Source organism: Sminthopsis crassicaudata, chromosome 4 (assembly GCF_048593235.1).
Source record: "Sminthopsis crassicaudata isolate SCR6 chromosome 4, ASM4859323v1, whole genome shotgun sequence".
Classification (NCBI taxonomy): domain Eukaryota; kingdom Metazoa; phylum Chordata; class Mammalia; order Dasyuromorphia; family Dasyuridae; genus Sminthopsis; species Sminthopsis crassicaudata.
In genome coordinates this window covers 121,669,486-121,674,377 of record NC_133620.1, presented here as the reverse complement: position 1 = coordinate 121,674,377, position 4,892 = coordinate 121,669,486, and positions in this window count along the sequence as shown.

Sequence of the window (4,892 nt, the reverse complement as noted above, 5' to 3'; positions counted from 1 at the left end):
GACATCCCACCCTTTCTAACCCTCAGCAATGAGCAGAGCCAAACTCTAACAAAAAGCCCAAAGTAAAAAAGAAAATAGGCTAAGAAACAACAAAAAATTATCTAACCATAAAAAGTTACTGTGGTGATAGGGAAGCTCAAGACACAGAAGAAGGCAAAGACTTGAAAATGTCACCAAAGTGAAGCCTCAGAAAAATTCCTGGAAGAGCTAAATAAAGAGATTTTAAGAAAGACAAAAATGATTTTTAAAAATTTGTATTATTTGCAAAGCACTGTTTTAAGAATTATGGGGAATGCAATTGAATTAGGAGATATTGCCTCCTTTCAAAGAATTTATAATTATATGAATTAGAAACCAGATTTCATAATTAGAAAATGGAAAAGATTTATTTTAAAGGAACATCAGAAGTCCTCTAATTCAAGCCATACCTTATGATTAAGTATCACTTGGATCAAATTCTTTCAGTTACTTCTCCCTCACTATTTGTGAATTTGATTTTTTGAACCTGTTTTGAACTTTGCACTTATTGTTAATTTTATCTTTTCGTATTTAGCCAATATTTTCAATCCTATAGAGATATTGGATTCTGATTTTGTCTTCCAACATGTCATTTATCTGTAGCACCTTTATGTCTCCAGCAAATTTGATGATTTTGCAATTTTGACTTTGATCCCTAGGCATTGACAGAGAAAAAATTAGTTGACTTTAAAATATCTTACTTGTTTATTATTTGGTGACATTCTTTCATCCCAAACTATAGAACATTAGAGATTAAAAAGGACCTGGAGATTATCCTACCCTTTCCTCAGTTTATAGATTAGGAAATAAAATCCAAAGAAAAGTCAAAAGACTTAACCAATGTCACAAAGACAGAACTACAACTTAGTGTGAGTCTCATCCAGTGTAATATCATGTGATCTCTCTAATTAATTGCTATTTGCTCTTAAATACTGCTTTGAAAGTATTTAATGACAGTCCTAAAAGGATAATGCTCACAAGATCATTTCAAAGTAGGAGGCAGAGAGAATCACTTGGGTTTTAAATTCTTACTTTGGGACTTTATGCCTGATAACTCTCATTCTTTTCATTTCTAGTATCTTCAAAAATGAGTTAATCAGCACTCCTACTTAGCATGACTTTTAAGGAAGAATCAGAAAAATATTGACTTTAAAGTCCTTACAAATATATATATATATATATATATATATATATATATATATATATATATATATATATATATATATATATATATATAAACCTAATTACTATTGCTACTATATTTGAACAGAGTATATATGTCCTTTTGCAGAAATCAAGAAATTCACTCCACCAGTGGTCAAAACAAAACATTGCTCTCAGTGGAACCACACCTGGTCTTACTAAAATTCTACTTAAAGTCAAATTTCACCACTTGAGTTATTATTATTATTATTTTCATTTTTCATCTTGCAAATGACTTACAGACTTGCTGGCTCTCTTTGAATCTTCTAGTATTTTGCAATTCAACTTCAAATTCTTTGGCATGGATATAGCCTTGAGTGTGCCAACATGAGCAAAGGGTGCTGAGTTTGGGGAAAGACAAATGTCCTGCAAAAAAGAGTCTATGGCCTAATGATATAGAAGCATGTAGCTGTGTGTTGGCTCATCATATTCAATAATTTCTCATTTTCTCTTTACAGGAGCTTAGGATAAAGCAGGGGAAGAGAAGAGAGTTTGTCAATCAACAGTCTCTCTTCTCCCCTCCTTTTTGAATTTCCAAAGAGTATGACAAAAACAGTAATTATTTTAGGTTTTCTCTTTGCTAGCGCACAGTACTTCATAGCTACAGCCTGTGATAATCTTCTCTGGAGACAGAGCATGTGTTAGAGGATGTGTAGGGATGTCTGGCCAGAAATTATTTGTTGAGAGCTTAATTCAGCTTGAAAGAGAACATGGTAGATTAGTTAGAAAGCCAGCTTTGGAATCAGAAAGTTCTGGATTCAAATTTTGTCTCTTAACTCAAATTATCTATGGAACCATGGGAAAGTTGATGAATCTTTCAATGACCCAAGCAACTCTCTAAGATATAAATTACAGATGTGTAACAAATCTGCATCCAAAAAAAAGTTTTCTTAAATGGGAGTTGCTTACACTGATGAAAAGGCAAGAACAGACAAAGAAATAATTCAGCCATTTTTACAAAGGCTCAGAGCATGATGGGAAGTCAGTTACATACATTTTGCTAAAGCCATTTCAAGATCCAAGGAAAGTCATCAGATAACCATTTGAAATCACCTTAAGAATTCAATAAAGAAAGCTATAGAATTAAAAAAAAAAGATGAAAAAGACAATGTATATCTTAATAGGAAGATCATGAATATGTTATTACAAATTTGTATACCATGATTATGAGCTTCTTTAGGATAGGGAAAGTGTGTTTGCACTGCTAACACAACTTAGAAAAGTGTCTTCTCTAGTTAATTTTCAGGATGAGTTGATTTAATTTGATTTTTTTTTACTAAAGTCAATATATTAAGCATATGGCATAAAGACATTATGAAAATATGCATTTTCATCCATATTTCCATATATTTAATTTCTGAATTCTATATATTGAATTTTTAATATTAAATTGCTGTGCTGCTCATTTCTTCCTTCTTTTATGTAGCCTCAAAGTCCCACATAGAATTTTAGGAAATGAAATCCTACGAAGTCAAATGCAAAACTGAATTTATTAAAAAAAATCTATTAAAATAGTCCTTGTTAATCTATTATATAATCTATTAAAATAGTCCTGTCCAATAGTAAGCATTTCTAGATTACTTCTCCTGCATTGATTTATGTTTATCTACTTCACAATATTGATTGAGCAGCCAGATATGAAGTTTCTTAGAAGTTAAATTTTTACATATACCACTTTTGTAGTAGCAATCTCAGATCATGTTTCTGACAGACTTCTTAACTACCTATGATGTTTGAAAGTTGAAGTGCAGGGATAGAAGAGAGAAGGGCTTCTAGAAGAGAACCAGCTTTTGTACTCTGCCCTCTGCCTCCACCTTACCTTCAAATCCCCAAATTGTTTAGTGCAATTAAACAATTGCAAATTGTACAAATATCAATTCATCAAAAATCTGTGATTCCATCACTAAAATGCTCTACTTTTTGAGGTTCAGAGAGAATGTGACATATCTATGATTATATAGCTAGTAAGTACCAGAAGAAGGATTCTGAGCTGATCTAATACACCATTCTGACTTTTAAATACTCTTGTACTTAGTAGGTAATGAATAATGCTTGTAGAATTGACTTAAATTCACTTTTAGAGAAGTAGTACCAGAATTCAAAGTTGAACCCTATTGAATAAATGGGCATATTGTTGATATTGGCACTACCTCACCTATGACGTTTTGTGAGGCATTTTTGTTTAGTTTATATAAACTAAAAAGTAAATCTGGCCTCAGACATGTACTAGCTGTATGACCCTGGACAAATCACTTAACCCTGTTTGCCTCAGTTTCCTCATCTGGAGAAGGAAATGGCAAAACCTCTCCAGAATCACTGTCAAGAAAACCCCACATGGACACAAAGAGACAGAAATGACTACAAATGGCTTAACAACAAAACATATATGTGTTACAATCTAGAAGCTAAGTGATACAGTAGATAGAGTGCCAAGACTGGAATCAGGAAGAGGCACCTTCCTAATTCAAATCTGACTTCAAACACTCATGACCTGTGACCCTATGCAAATCACTTGATGCTGTTTGCCTCAATTTTCTCATCTACAAAATGAGCTGCAAAAAGTTATCAAACTGTGTCTCCCCTTTGATCCAGTAGTGTTTCTTTTCTTTTCTTTTCTTTTTTTTAAATATTCAACAATGACAATTTATTTTCAGAACTTCATCATTAAAAAAAAAAAGAAAAGCAGGTATCAAAAACAACAAAGAGTTTTCTGAAATTCTGCACCAGTTTGCACAGAAGTAACAGATATGTGAACTGGTGTCGGACATTAAGTATTAGACACAGGCTGGTTTCCCTCCTGGTCATACGCATTCAGGTGGTCCCAGGTGGTTTGCTCTAGAGTTCCTGAAGAATATAGCTTTTTAAAAGCACCTGTCATTTTTGAGAGAATTGATTTGGTTTATCCAACAAAGTAAACACTTTTTGCTGTGTGACTGTTTCTCTTAAAAATAAAATAGTGTAATATTATACGGAATATATGTGTTTGGATCAGAACCAAATCTTTTGAGATTCCAACTACCTGAAGAACACTGATCAGATAGATAACTATAGGGCACATAGCAGTTGTACATTTCATACTGTCAAAGGCAGCTACTATGCATTTTGTAGGAAAAGCATTTTATTCAATGTTGCCCACGACGTAAATCATATCATTACTCCCATTTCTTTCCCATTAGGATCACAGTTCCTTTAAATAGGGCCATTCCATGGGGGCAAAAGCTTTATGCTTATGCTCATCAGGCAACAATATTGTGCAGAAATTTCTGGATATATTATGACCCCTTGTTCTGGATCCTGAATAGTCAAAGAAACTGAGAAGATATAAATAGTAGATGCTGAGAGAAAGAACACACAACTCACAACATAGATAATCTGGATGCAAAGAGAATCAAAGCTGCAAGATGTGTGTATTTTCTTTCTTTTCTTTTCTTCTTCTTTTTTTTTAATCTGTTTCAGTAATACATTCTTCTTGACCAGAAGTTGGTCTAGTTTTACAATGTTAATAGCTGTCAGTCTTTCAAACATCTCATTTAAGGTATTTTGTCTGACTGAGTCTGTGGTAAGACACTGTCCACAGGTCTATCTCTGTATCTACTACCTCTGTATCAGTTTGAAAGATCCAGCCAACAGGGGTTACAATTCTACAAGTGTACTGGAATGCAAATCACTCT